Here is a 16,158-nt window from a genome sequence, read left to right as displayed (position 1 = left end):
ACCTCTATCTCATACAGCTACTTTCTAGACAAGGGTAAGATGCTTTTCCCTTTTTTTTTTTTTGCTGCCCGTGCATTGTTAACCAAGCAAAGTCAGGTGGTGAGGTGAATCCTCGCAAGTGCAGCCAACTCAGAAATGGAATATGAAGCACTGAGTCATGGGAAAATGCCCATAAATGCTTTAATAAAATTCTCTGAGTTTTAACTCAAAAGACTGAAAAATGTCTGTGAAAGGCTTTTTTTTTAAAGACTAGATATTAATGAGTATATTCAAAATTACTCAGCATTCATTGTACATAAATGGCAACCCAAAGTTTTTGATGCAATAATAATAAAGCAGTAGAGCCGGCTTATTAGAAAAGACTCTGATGCTGAGAAAGGTTGAAGGCAGGAGAAGGGACAACAAGAAGATGAGATGGTTGGATGGCATCACTGACTCAATCGACACGAGTTTGAGCAAGCTCCAGGAGATGATGAAGGAAAGGAAGCCTGGCGTGCTGCAGTCCATGGGGTCGAAAAGAGTCAGACATGAGTGAGTGAACAGTAGCAGAGTTGTGGTTCCTAATCTGAGGTCCTTGATCTCTAGAGACACTGGAGATAGTAATAGGAATTTGCATACAAGCTTTAATTTTGCCTAAGTCTTTTCACTTAGTTAACTAAAGTTATCATAACTAAAACGTTCATCTTTTTTCTTGGGTGTGAATTTATTACATAATTTTGACTATACTGGTTTTCTCATGTTGGGTAGATATTCTCCTTGGCAACCATATACCTTTTTAAACAAATACAAATGAATCAATTATGATGACACATTTAAAATCAGTTAAAGGATCAAAATGGAATAAGTGGCTCAGGCCACCAAAATGGAGCTGGGTGGCTCTTATGGATTTGGTTTCAGACCTGTTTCGGCATTACAGAGAACCTGAATTGTCTGAACTGTATCAAACTCGCGGACACCACCAGCGTTTTCAAAATAGTATCTGCTAGCAGCTGCCAGCTACAACCTTCTGGTCTCAAGGTTGTAATTTATAACTATGCAACCATTTCAGAACACAGTCAATCTTTGCTTTACAGGCACTCTTACTTCTTGCTAGCTCCGATCCTATTTTCTGACAAACATCTTACGTAACTTTTCAGTTCAGATTGTTATTGATTATCTGCATCAATGTTTATATGTGTAGTTATTTTGGTATACAGAATCTTAAGAAAACATGAGAACGGAGGGAGATTGAGATCTTAAGAAAGGATTCTTAGCAGTTAAAATGTCGAGAAAAGGGTAGATTAAAAAGGTGGATACTGATCATATGACCCCCCCCTTTTCATGAACACAGATAAAACAAGGCAGTCTCCCAAACTCGTTGTTCTATTTTTACTTAAAACCATTACTTGACTTAAATGCCTTAAAACCATTACTGTGACCTTCTAGAATTTCCTGAACAGTTTTCTGCTATTTAAAATGTAGTTGGCTGATTCCTTTCACATTTCAGAAATTTCCTGTATCATTTTAATGATTATGTAGAGTATGACTTTGCTCTCAGTGTTATAAGTAAACAGAGCCAAAACACAAGGAAGAAAAATTTATATATTTAGGCAAAACCTTAGAGAGGGCAGAAAGCTTTTACGATGTGTGGGTGCATGCGTGCTCAGTCATTCACTCATGTCTGACTCTTTGTGACCCTATGGACTGTATCCCTCCAGGCTCCTCTGTTCAAGGGATTTTCCAGGCAAGAATGCTGGAGTGGGTTGCCATTTTTCTCTTCCAGGGGATCTTTCCGACCCAGGGAAAGATCTGCCTGTGTCACCTACACTGGCAGGCAGATTCTTTACTATTGAGCCATCTGGGAAGCTTTTATGATACAAAACCTAAAGTAAGACAAAGTCTGGGAAGGTAAAGTCACCATTCTTGAAAGATCTCAAACCCCAAATCAGAATACTCTACACAAGGAGCCAATGATGTTCTAGAAGATTTATTGAAGCCATCTCCCTGGTTTATGACATGAAGATCCCACGTAGACTCCACACTGTCTGGAATCCCCGAGGAAATCAATAGAAATGGCATCCCTGACCATTCTTAGCTGGTTTCTATCGCTTTCCCTGAACTTTAATTTTATATAACATTATTTATCATACAGGTTTTCCTTGTGTGTACATGCTAAGTCGCTTCAGTCATGTCCGACTCTTTGCAAACCCACGGACTATAGCCCGCCAGGCTCCTCCGTCCATGGGGATTCTCCAGGCAAGGATACTGGAGTGGGTTGCCATGCCCTCCTTCAGGGGGTCTTCCCAACCCAGGGATCGAACCCGCATCTCCTGCCTTGTCAAGAGGGTTTTTTATCACTAGTGCCACCTGGGAAGCCCCACAGGTTTTTCTTAGAACCGCATAGATCTTTACAACAAAGCACTTTTCACTCCCTGGGAAAGATGTTCTGAAGGCCAGGGTATGCTTTCCTTTCATCCAGAGACTCAACTTTAAGCAGCTCCTCTTCTCTACCTTTTTCAATAATTTGTTTTAAAATCAGTTCATTTGCTTTCAAAGTTGGGTATCACATAACATTCTCTGCTGGAGGGCATACGCGCGGTGAGAAAAATCACTCCTCTAAGTGATTTTCACAAAATGTATCCTTTCTCGTAGGTATATCGTATCAGCATGAAGGGCTCTGCTCAATGACATTTTACTCAGTGAACCTATTTGTGGGGCCAGAAATAGAAAAAGAAATCAAAGTTGGTCAGCAGTCTAGGTGCCCCTCTAAAGCCACCTCCAAGTCACTCCCAACCCTTCTCCACCCCTGAAAATAACTTAAAAATTTTTTTCATCACTACAGATTAATTAGTCTGATTTTAGTCAGAATATATGCACGGAGAAGGCAATGGCACCCCACTCCAGTACTCTTGCCTGGAAGATCCCATGGGCGGAGGAGACTGGAGGGCTGCAGTCCATGGGGTCGCTGAGGGTCGGACATGACTGAGCGACTTCACTTTCACTTTTCACTTTCATGCATTGGAGAAGGAAATGGCAACCCACTCCAGTGTTCTTGCCTGGAGAATCCCAGGGACGGGGGAGCCTGGTGGGCAGCCGTCTATGGGGTCCCACAGAGTCGGACATGACCGAAGCGACTTAGTAGCAGCAGCAGCAGTACATGACTCAGTTTCCTATTTGTTGAGGCTGCTGAAGCAGTGAGTGGTTCCATTTTTATTTCTGACTCACTCTGGTATGAAAATGCAACAATTTATTTTTTTGTTCTATCTTGGATGAACTTTTGGGTTATTTCTAACATTTGACTATTAAGAATACTGCTTCAATAAAAATTGTGCATGTCTTTTAGAGAGCACACATACATATTTCTGTACATCACTACATTTTGCTATTATCTGTGCTCTCGATATTATTTGCATTTATTGTGTCTGTATGATAGAATATAATATAATGTTGTGTTACTATGTATCTCTTCTCAACTCCTCATTCAAGAGCATCAGGTAGGTAGCATCACACTGGTTTTGGTGGCAATCTCCAAAACACCATAGAAACTGGCAATTACTAAAAATCAGGACTTAGTGTCTTGCTGATCATCAAGACTTACAAAGATGAAGGAAAATATTAATAATGCAGATTAAGTGTAAATGTGTATCATACCAGTAGTCACTGGATTGTTAATAGCATAAAAATAGAATATTTTTGAATATTTGAAAACCATTATTCAATTCAGCAAACAATTGTTCCTGTTAATGACAAGTGAGTGAAGCTTCAAAACATGTGTTTTTGGTTTCACTTTGTTTTACGTATGAACATAAAAATATCAATCAACATTTATGTTGGATATCCACTTGGAAAATGTTAAACATTTGTTAGAAAATCTCTGGTCAGAAGGTACAATTATGTTCAGTTTTAGTAGAAAAGACCAAACAGTTTTCTAATTTACACTCTTATCGGCAGTACATGAGAGTTTCAGTTGCTCCTCATATGCACGCGTACTATTTCATTGCAAGTACTTTTTTTTGGTTTTAGTCATTCTGATTCATCTGATATTGCACTGTTGTCTTTTTTGCATTTCTCTAATGACTAATAATGTTGAGCATCTTGTCAGTATTAATTAGCCTTCTGAATATCCCTTTGGGAGGTGTCTATTTTTATACCTTTTGTGCATTTTCTTATTAGGTGGACTGTGTTTTTCTCATTGCTTTGCAGGAATTCCTTATATACTTTTTGTATATCTTGTATCTGAGGTTTTCTATCTCCTAAAGATCTTTGTCAGATATACATGTGACCACTTGCAGCTTAACTTTTCCTTCTCTTGATGGTGCTTTTAGATCTTAATTTTAATACAGACCTATTAATCAACCTTTCCCTTTATGGTTTCAGTGATTCATTAAAAAATATTTGCCTACACCAAGGTCATGAAGACACTCTCCTAGGTTACATTCTAAAAGCTTTATTGGTCTTTCATGTTTAGGTTTATATAGTGTCCCAGGAGACGATTTTTGTAGGTGATATGAGATGCACATTTAAATTTTTTTTTTCTACATAGGTTTCCAAATTCCATCTAAGTTTTCTAAATGGATACCCATATACCATTTGTTCAAAATACCATCTTACCCTACTGCAGTGTAGAGTTGTTCAGTCGCTTAGTTGTGTCTGACTCTTTGCGACCCCATGGACGGCAGCACTCCAGGCTTCCCTGTCCTTCACCATCTCCCGGAGCTTGCTCAAACTCATGTCCATCGAGTCGGTAATGCCATCCAACTATCTCATCTCCTGTCGTCCCCTTCTCCTCCCACCCTCAATCTTTCCCAGCATCAGGGTCTTTTCCAGTGCATCAGTTCTTTGCATCAGGTGGCCAAAGTATTGGAGTTTCAGCTTCAGCATCAGTCCTTCCAATGAATATTCAGGACTGATCCCCTTTAGGATGGTCTGGTTGGATCTCCTTGCTGTCCAAGGGACTCTCAAGAGTCTTCTCCAATACCACAGTTCAAAAGCATCAATTCTTTGGTGCTCAGCTTTCCTTATGGGCTTCCCTCATAGCTCAGTTGGTAAAGAATCTGCCTGCAGTGCAGGAGACCTAGGTTTGATTCCTGGGTCAGGAAGATCCCCTGGAGAAGGAAATGGCAACCCACTCCAGTATTCTTGCCTGGAGAATCCCATGGACAAAGGAGCCTGGCAGGCTATAGTCCATAGGGTCACAAGAGTCGGACACGACTTAGTGACTAAACCACCAAACCACCACAGCTTTCTTTATAGTCCAACTCTCACATCCATACATGACTACTGGAAAAACCATAGCTTTGACTAGATGGACCTTTGTTGACAAAGTAATGTCTCTGCAGTGTAGAGTAACTGGTCATAAGTTGAACAACTGTCTATCTCTTTATGGACTCTGTTCTGTTCCACTGGTTTATCTGCCTTTCCATGTATCAAGACCACAGTGTTTAAAATAAGTCTTGATATGAGGTTGTGTAAGTTCTGTAACTTGGTTCATCCTCAAGACTGTTTTTATTATCCTTGGCTTTTTATACTGTCATAAAAAATTAGAATTAGCTACTTCTCGAGAGAGGGATCAAAAGGAAGGGGATGCCACATAACATAATCTGTTGGCACATTAGTAGTGTGATTAGTCTCTCCTGATTTTGATGATGCATTAGGTTTATGAACTCCAAATTAGAATGACTTGGGCAGTAAATAGTAGAAGACTTCAAACCAACTGGTTTAAATGTTAAAGCACGTTGTTATCTCAATAAACAAGATTTTATTCATGGTATGATCAATATCTCTGGGTTCACTTCATATGATTCTGTCTTCCATGTGTTTTGGTTTTATCTTCAGGCTAAAAGATCACCTCATTTTCAAGTAACATGTCCATAAATAACAATATTCAAAGGAAGGAGCACTCTTTCTTCTTTAGGTTTTTCTCAGGACAAAAAGTTCTCCAATCAGGCTTCCCCCTCTTGCCTCATTAGGCAGAATTATATCCAATGTCTTTGCCTAAATCAAATACCAGTTAAGAGAATGGGACCACCATGAATGACTCAGATAGGACCTTGGACTAGGATTATTTCTCATTAGGTACATGTTCTTGCCAAAGAGGGTGTCTATCTGAACAAAAATAGAGTGGTAGCTATAGGGTAAGTATATAAATATTTCTGCTACAATTTCCCTTTGGTTACTCAACATCCAAACACATTCTACTTCTTCTGTCTTCACTTCCAAAGATAACTATGCTTGTGTGAATGAACATGAGCGCTTTCTTAGATGAAAATAACCCAGAGTCTCTTTTAGTTAATATGTCCAGCTCCAATTCACTTCCCAGATGAACCAGAGTGCCAGAAATCCTCTAACACTCTCTTTGTAGTCCTCTCTATGCAAATATAAGAGCAAACCTCACTGCAGTTAGGGGACATTTTGAAGTACTCTTTGCCCATCTCTTGATTTGACATCTGCATCGATCCAGGGTCCCTTATGTCAGGAGAGCCAGGCATCACTGAGCCCTTTGTAAACATGTTCCTGACTCTCTCCAAGGCATGATCATTCAAAGATGATGAAAGTTTCATTACTGCTGCTCGGTTTCTGCTTATACATGAGACATTTTATGATTCCAGTTAATACAAGATACCACTGCAGAACAGGAATAACCAAAGCACTTAATCACAAGATTGAGCCTTCTGATCTTGAGAGACAATGCTTTCCTATTTTAACAGTCACCACAGGAAACCCCAAAAACAGTACTCAGAAGAGGCTTCCAGGAAAGCAGAAATACTCACTGAGTCTCATGCAGGAGGACTGAGCAGATGCTGTGCTCACTCTATGACTTGGTCAACAGGTATGAGCAGTGTCATGCTTCAATCTCATCCCAGCAACCCTGCTCCGGACTTGCTAAGAGAGAGGAAAAGAAGAAACAGGGAGGGATAAAGAGAAGATCAGGACCTGTCTCAAAGTCATATGCTTACTCATGCCCACTTCCCATACATCTTCCTCTGAATCACAGAACGGTGGAGAGTGTGGTAAACGGGAAGGGGGAGTTCAAGCTAAGACACAATCTTTGTACATATTCAGTCAGCTGAGTTCAATGTCATACATTTAACTTGAAACTGATAACACTTTATTGAGGCGGTCCAAAGCAGACAGATCTGTATCTAAGCAATCTTATTTTTAGTGACATATTTTTAACTGTGGGTGTGACCTCTGGGAAAGTTATGTAAGCAGTCTGAGGCTTGGCACTAGCAATAACTAACAGTTATTCAGGACAGGTGGTTAATAGTAACTGACGCAGTATACGTGATGCCTGGCACATGGCAGTCAGCGCTAGGTGACGCTGATTGTCTTCCTGATTACTGATAAGGATGGTGTGTGCGTGACAACAATAAAACCAAGAGCCTTGGCAGACTCAGTTCTCATAGCCACAAATGGTATTAAGTACAAGAAAAAAAACTGGAACCTCTCCAAGTAACTGACAACACAGTGTAACATAATGGAAAACAATTGCCAAGTGAAATCAGAAATCATGCAAAAAACTCTAACAAAAGTGATCTTGAGGGAATTGCTCACAGAATACACACATCCTCTATTGATAACATTTGTGAGGTCAGGATAAAATATGCTATTTGCATTTCCAATGGAAGGATCATGTGAGCTGGATCACGGGGATGTATGTCAATGGTGCTCTGAAAATGCACATCAAAACCACAATAAGGTGCCACTACACCATATCAGCTGTTGTTTAGTCGCTAAGTCATGTCCGACTCTTTAGAGCTGGTACTTGATGTTATTTCCAATAGACCCCAACCAACCACAAGTGTTAGCACCGTAAATCAATTTTCTAAGACCTCATAGTCTCTGGATTAATCACACTTTAAAGTTTTGAGCTGAGAGAACAAACAAAATACAGAGAGCTAAAAGCAACTATAAATCTTTCTGCATCAGCAAGTTTGATATCAGTGCTATTCAGGCCCCCTCTTTAAAATTTTTGTTTATTGAGCTAAAATACATCTAACATACTTTGAGCATTTTAAAATATACAGTTCAATGGCTTTTAGTATATTCACAACCTTATACAACCATCACCATTATCTAATTCCAGAATATTTCCCTTACCCTCCAAAAGAAGCCTCTTTTTTTTTTTTTTTTTGGCCAAGCCACGTGGACCTGTGGGATCTTAGTTCCCCGGCCAGGGATCAAACCTGCACCCCCTGCAGTGGAAGTATTGAGTCTAACCCACTGGACCGCCTGGGAGGTCCCAGAAACCTTTCTTTCAAAGCAAACATTTGGAGGAGGAACCTACTGATTCCAGTACTAACACATATATTTTCAGACTTAATTCCAAAATACAATAAAAAAAACTTAAATATACTAGGGAAAAGGGGGAAACAGGGAGAGAGAAATATGGGAGCGTATTGTAAGCATCGATTGTGCATTATGCCTGGTGTGGCCTGCCTGCAAGGAGGCCTGCGGTGATCTCGCCTCCTATGGGGTTTATAAACAACTCGGTGGTTTTCCCTTGCTCTGTCTCTCAGATCTCTCCCTCTGGAGGAAGCCAGCTGCCATGTCATGATGACGCTCAAGCAGCCTATACAGTGGCTCACCTCTCAAGGAATTGAGGCCTCCAGCCAGCAGCCATAGGAGGCAGCCATCTTGGAGGTCATCCAGCCCCTCCAAGACTTCAGATGACTGCAGCCCTGACCAACACCTCCTGAGAGAGCCAGAACTACCCAACCAAGCTGCTGCTGGATTCCTCAGTGTTAGACTCTACAGGTGATAATAAAGGTTTGTGGTTCTCATTATCAGAGAAATGCACATCAAAACCACAATGAGGTACCATCTCACGCCAGTCAGAATGGCTGCTATCCAAAAGTCTACAAGCAATAAATGCTGGAGAGGGTGTAGAGAAAAAGGGAACCCTCTTATACTGTTGGTGGGAATGCAAACTAGTACAGCCACTATGGAGAACAGTGTGGAGATTCCTTAAAAAACTGAAAATAGAACTAACATACAACCCAGCAATTCCAGTGCTGGGCATACACACTGAGGAAACCAGAACTGAAAGAGACACGTGTACCCCAATGTTCATCGCACCACTGTTTATAATAGCCAGGACATGGAAGCAACCTAGATGTCCATCAGCAGACAAATGGATAAGAAAGCTGTGGTACATGTAAACAATGGAATATTACTCAGCCATTAAAAAAGAACACATTTGAGTCAGTTCTAATGAGGTGGATGAAACTGGAGCTAATTATACAGAGTAAAGTAAGTCAGAAAGAGAAACACCAATACAGTATATTAACACATATATATGAGTCCCTTGGACTGCAAGGAGATCCAACCAGTCCATTCTGAAGGAGATCAGCCCTGGGATTTCTTTGGAAGGAATGATGCTAAAGCTGAAACTCCAGTACTTTGGCCACCTCATGCGAAGAGTTGACTCATTGGAAAAGACTGATGCTGGGAGGGATTGGGGGCAAGAGGAGAAGGGGACGACAGAGGATGAGATGGCTGGATGGCATCACCGACTCGATGGACGTGAGTCTGAGTGAACTCCGGGAGTTGGTGATGGACAGGGAGGCCTGGCGTGCTGTGATTCATGGGGTCGCAAAGAGTTGGACACAACTGAGCGACTGATCTGATCTGATCTGATGGAATTTAGAAAGATGGTAATGATGACCTTATATTCAAGACAACAAAAGAGACACAGATATAAAGAACAGACTTTTGGACTCTGTGGGAGAAGGCAAGGGTGGGATGATTTGAGAGAATAGCATTGAAACATGTATATTACTATTCGTGAAATAGATGACCAGTGCAAGTTTGATGCATGAAGCTGGGCACTCAGAGCTGGTGCTCTGGGACAACCCAGAGGGATGGGATGGGGAGGGAGATGGGAGGGGGGTTCAGGACGGGGGGACACATGTACACCCGTGGCTGATGCATGTCAATGTATAGCAAAGACCACCACAATATTATTAAGCAATTAGTCTCCAATTAAAATAAATAAATTGATTAAAAAAATAAACAACAGCAAAAAAGTAAAATAAAACAGAAAAAAAAAAGTTCCACACTGCTAAGTTTTGAGGTAGCTTGTTAACAGAGTAATAGATATGTGCTAGAGGGGTGTCAGAGGAATGACTGAGCAAAGCTGCCAGCAGGAGGAGACGAAATACAAGTGCCTCACAGCGTGAAGCACCTGAAACACACAGAAATATACAGAATTACGGTCAGTGAGCCAACCTTTACCTGACACTCAGCTTAGGCAGGTGGGACCACAGCTTCCCTTCTGGAGTTCTTTCTCTGCCACCAGTGCCCTGTTACAACCTTTTTTCCCAATCAAGACAGTCCTTGTTCAAATAAAACCTAACTCATACAGAAATCAACAGAGGGGCACACACAATGTGATTTTTTTCTGTGCTCCATTTATGCCTAGAGATGGGGTACTTTTATCCCCTCCATCTTCCTAAGGATAGAGCTGAGAGAAGGCTGATAAGTTATTTTCCAGAAGATCCCTCTAATGTTCTCTGTGTCTATTTACCCTGGATTTTTTTTTTATGAAAGAGGTAAAACAAACAAATTGAAACAATTTAAAGTAAATGGAAATAAAATGGCAAACCATTTTAGAATAACTGGGGGGGAGTGGTCAAGGAAGAGATAGCTTGCAAATGTTAAATCAGGAATTAATATCTTCACCATTCCTTAGTTTTCTAGAAAAGGGCCAGTTTCTCCTCTCCTGCTCAAAAATTCACTCAGACCCTCTATTCTTTGAGTTGCGTAAACCACTCCACGTGTTTTCTCCTGGCACCAAAATATGTTTGGATAATTCAAACCTCCAGTCTGTTCAGATCTTGTTGAAACGTGTTTGCTTTGCTAACTCCTAGTAAAGTAAATGTACTTTTAGAGCTTGGTCATGGACTTAAGCCGCCAGATATTTTTGCCTGATACCATCTATTCCTGTCACCTTGTCAACAAGTTACCAGAGATGGGGTTAATTCTCATTTTGCAAGAATGTGACCCAAAAATGTGTTTGATGATCCTGAGTCCTGGTTATCTCAGATTTACAGCAGCTCTTAGATCACAGCTCTGAGAATAAGCCAGATGCTGTCTTGTTACTCCCCTTCAAGATCACAGTGAAGGAGCTGGAGCAACTCAGTGAAGCTATGAGCCACGCTGTGCAGGGCCACCCAGGTCGGACAGATCACCGTGAAGACTGCTGACAAGACATGGTCCGCTAGAGGAGGAAATGGCAACCAATCCAGTATTCTTGCTTGGAGAACCCCATGAACAGTATGACAAGGCAAAAAGATAAAACACGGGAAGATGAGCCCCTGCAGGTCAGAAGGGAGTCCAATATGCTACTGGGGAAGTGTGCATGAGTATAGTTGCTCAGCCCTGCCTGACTCTTGGAGACCCTATGGACTGTAGCCTGCCAGGTTCCTCTGTCCATAGAAGTTTCCAGGCAAGAATACTGGAGCAGGTTTCCATTTCCTTCTCCAGGGGATCTTTCCAACCCAGGGATGGAACTCGTATCTCATGCATCTCCTGCATTGGCAGGTGGACTCTTTCCCACTGTGCCACCTGGGAATCCCCATGTGTGGAGGGCAATTACTAATAACTCCAGAAAGAATGAAGAGGCTGGGCCAAAGCAGAAAGGACGCTCAGTTGTGGATGTGCCTGGTGGTGAAAGTAAAGTCCAATGCTGTAAAGAACAATATTACATAGGAACCTGGAATGTTAGGTTCATGGGTCAAGGTAAATTGGACTTGTTCAAGCAAGAGACAGCAAAGCTGAACATCGACATCTTAGGAAATCAGTGGTCTAAAATGGGCGGGAATGGGTGAATTTCATTCAGATGACCATTATATCTACTACTATGGGAAAGAATCCCTTAGAAGAAATGGAGTAGCCCTCAGAGTCAACAAAAGAGTCTGAAATGCAGTACTTGGGTGCAACCTCAAAAATGACAGAATGATCTCAGTTCGTTTCCAAGCCAAACCTTTCAACATCACAGGACTCCAAGTCTATGCACTAACCACCACTGATGGCAAAGAAGCTGAAGCTGACCACTTCTGTGAAGACCTACAAGACCTTCTAGAACTAACATCAAAAAAGATGTCCTTCTCATCAGAGAGGATTGGAATACAGAAGTAGGAAGTCAAGAGATACCCAGAATAATAACCAAGTTTGGCCTTGGAGTACAGAATGAACCAGGGCAAAGGCTAAAAGAGTTTTGTCAAGAGAACATGTTGGTCATAGCACACATTCTCTGCCAACGACCCAAGAGACGACTCTACACATGGACATCACCAGATGGTTAATACTGAAATCAGATTGATTATATTTTTTGCAGCCAAAGAAGGAGAAGCTCTATACAGTCAGCAAAAACAAGACCTGGAGCTGACTGTGGTTTAGACCATGAGCTCGTTATCAAAAAACTCAGGCTTAAATTGAAGAAAGCCACTAGGTCATTTGGGTATGACCTAAGTCAAATCCTGTATGATTATATGGTGGAGGTCATGAATAGATTCAAAGGGTTAGATCTGGTAGATCTAGTATCTAGTATCTGAAGAACTAAGGACAGAGGTTCCTAACACTGTACAGGAGGCAGTGACCAAAACCATCCCAAAGAAAAAGAAGGCAAACTGGTTGTCTGAGGAAGGCTTTACAAATAGCTGAGAAAATAAGAGAAGTGAAAGGCAAGGGAGAAAGGGAAAGATATGCCCATTTGAATGCACAGTTCCAGAGAAAAGCAAGAAGAGATGAGAAAGCCTTCTTAATTGAACAATGCAAAGAAATAGAGGGAAACAATAGAATGAGAAAGATAGAGAGCTCTTCAAGAAAACTGGAGCTATCAAGGGAACAAACTTTTCAAGCAAGAATGGACATGATAAAGGACAGAAATGGTAAGGACCTAACAGAAGCAGAAGAGATTAAGAAGAGGTGACAACTTAATACCCAACTGAATGCAGAGTTCCAGAGAACAGCAAGGAGACATAAGAAGGCCTTTTTAAATGAGCAATGCAAATAAATTTGTTTTCAAATAATTACATTACCATACAGTATGCCTCTCTCTTTTGTAAGTGGAGAAACTGCCTATCAGCCTATTATCACAGGTTTTTTTTTGGTAATGTAACAAAAATTTAATACTATAAATGTGACTATAATACTACGTGCCATAAATACTGCATAAAGACCCATTCATTGGTGTGTAGCTTAGAATACTGTGAAGCAATCTTATCCATTGCATTAGGCTACTATTAAGCAATTGCACTGCTGCTTCTTTAATTATCAGTGTATTAAATCATTATATAAAAAGAGGAAAAGAAATAGAAAAATAGGAAAACAATAGAATGGGAAAGACTAGGGATCTCTTACAGAAAACTGGAGATACCAAGGGAACATTTCATGCAAGGATGGACATGATAAAGGACAGAAACTGTAAAGACCTAACAGAAGCAGAAGATATTAAGAAGAGGTTGCAAGAATACACAGAAGAACTATGCAAAAAAGGCCTTAATGACCCAGATAACCAGGATGGTATGATCACTCACCTAAAGCCAGACACCTGGAGTGTGAAGTCAAGTCGGCCTTAGGAAGTATTACTACAAACAAAGCTTAAGAATATAATAGAATTCCAGTTGAGTAATCCTAAAAGATGGTGCTGTTAACCTGCTGCACTCAATATATCAGCAAATTGGAAAACTCAGCAGCAGTCACAGGACTTGAAAAGGTCAGGTTTTCATTCCATTGCCAAAGAAGGGCAATGAAAAGGAATGTTCAAACTACCATACAATTGCACTCATTTCACATGCTAGCAAAGTTATGCTCAAAATCCTTCAAGCTAGGCTTCAGCACTACATGAACTGAGAACTTCCAGATGTACAAGCTGGGTTTTGAAGACGCAGAGGAACCAGAGATCAAATTGCCAACATTTGTCTGATCATGGAGAAAGTAAGGGAATTCCAGAAAAATATCTACTTCTGCTTCATTGACTATGCTAAAGTCTTTGTGTGAATCACAGTAAACTGTGGTAAAGTCTTAAAGAGGTGGGTGAAACAGTCCACCTTACCTATCTCCTGAGAAACCTGTATGTGGGTCAAGAAGCAACAGTTAGAACTGGACATGGAAGAACTATTGTTGCTGTTTTTCAGTCACTCAGTCATGTCCAACTCTTTGCAACCCCATGGACTGCAGCACACCAGGCTCCCCTGTTGCTCACAATCTCCTGGAGTTTGCTCAATTCATGCCCATTGAGTTCATGATGCCATCCAACCATCTTGTCCTCTGTTGTCCCCTTCTCCTCCTGCCTTCAATCTTTCCCAGTATCAGGGTCTTTTCCAATGAGTCAGCTCTTTGCATCAGGTGGCCAAAGTACTGGAGCTTCTGCTTCAGCATCAATCCTTCCAATGAATATTTAGGACTGATTTCCTTTAGGATTGACTGGTTTGATTTCCCGTCCAAGGGATTCTCAAGAGTCTTCTCCAACACCGCAGTACAAAAGCATCAATTCTTCGGTGCTCAGCCTTTTCTGTGGTCCAACTCTCACACCCATACATGACTACTGGAAAAACCATAGCTTTGACTATATGAACCTCTGTCGGCAAAGTAATGTCTCTGTTTTTTAACATGCTGTCTAGGTTTGTAACAGCTTTTCTTTCAAGGAGCAAGCATCTGTTAATTTCATGGCTGTAATCACTGTCTGCAGTGATTCTGGAGCCCAAGAAAATAAAGTCTGTCACTGTTTCCATTGTTTTCCCATCTATTTGCTATGTAGTGATGGGACTGGATGCCATGATCTTCGAATGCCATGGAAGAACTGCCTGGTTCAAACTTAGGAAAGGAGTACGTCAAGGCCGTATGTTGTCACTCTGTTTATTTAACTTGTATGCAGAGTACATCATGAAAAATGCCAGACTGGATGAATCACAAGCTGGAATCAAGATCACTTGGAGAAGTATCGACAACCTCATATATGCAGATGATGCCATTAGGAACTAAAGAGCCTCCTGATGAGGGTGAAAGAGGAGAGTGAAAAACTGGCTTGAAATTCAACATTAAAAAAACTAAGATCATGGCATCCTGTCCCATCATTTTATGGCCAATAAAAGGGGAAAATCAGATGCTGTGATAGATTTTATTTTCTTGGGCTCCAAAATCACTGCAGAAGGGGACTGCAGTCATGAAATTAAAAGTCATTGGCTCCTTGCAAGAAAAGCTATGACAAACCTAGACAGAGTATTAAAAAGCAGAGGCATCACTTTTTTTATAGGTCCATATAGTCAAAACTATGGTTTTTCCAGTATTTGTGTACAGATGTGAGTGTTGGACCATAAAGAAGGCTGAACACAGAAGAACTGAGGCTTTCAAACTATGGTGCTGGAGAAGACGCTTGAGAGTCCCTTGGACTGCAAGGAGATCAAACCAGTCAATCCTAAAGGAAATCAGTCCTGAATATTCATTGGAAGGACTGATGCTGAAGCTGAAGCTCCAATAATGTGGCCACCTGATGCAAAGAGCTGGCTCACTGGAAAGTCCTTGATGCTGGGAAAGACTGAAGGCAAAAGGAGAAGAGGTTGGCAGAGGATGAGATGGTTGGATGGCATCACTGACTCAATGGACATGAATCAGAGCAAACTCTGGGAAATGGTGTAGGACAGAGGAGCCTGGTGTACTGTAGTCCTTGGTGTTGCAAAGAGTCAAACACAACTTAGGGAATGAAAAACCACTGTCCAGTTATTAACATCAGAAGTTGGTTAACCCAAAGGAGCTCATCTTCTGTTCCATCAAATAAAAACACGACACAAATACACATTGTTAATTGGGTAAGAAGGTCAGACATTGGCTCCATGGGCCCAGTGGTTTATAAAACAGGCCAAAAAAGGTCATCAGACACTGCTTTGGACTCTCAGAATCAGGTGTTAAGACGAAATTATAGTCTTTGAGCCAGACTCCTTCTGCATCTTTCTCCTCTATTTCTGTTGGTCTATTTGGACTGTGCTTTGTTGGTGAGCTTACTTGTTAATTAAAAATTTTCTGTTGCTTACATTTTGAACTATTTCAATGATAAAGAAAAGCTCAGAAACAACATAATGGAAATCTGTGTATGCAATACCAAGACTGAACAAATGTTAAAATTTAGATTCTGTTTTTTGAGAATGAACACAGTTGAGGCAAAGTCAAGACTCTAGT

Source organism: Bos taurus, chromosome 27, assembly GCF_002263795.3.
Source record: "Bos taurus isolate L1 Dominette 01449 registration number 42190680 breed Hereford chromosome 27, ARS-UCD2.0, whole genome shotgun sequence".
Classification (NCBI taxonomy): Eukaryota; Metazoa; Chordata; class Mammalia; order Artiodactyla; family Bovidae; genus Bos; species Bos taurus.
The sequence above is the reverse complement of the archived record's forward strand: the minus strand, read 5'-3'. Positions refer to the sequence as shown.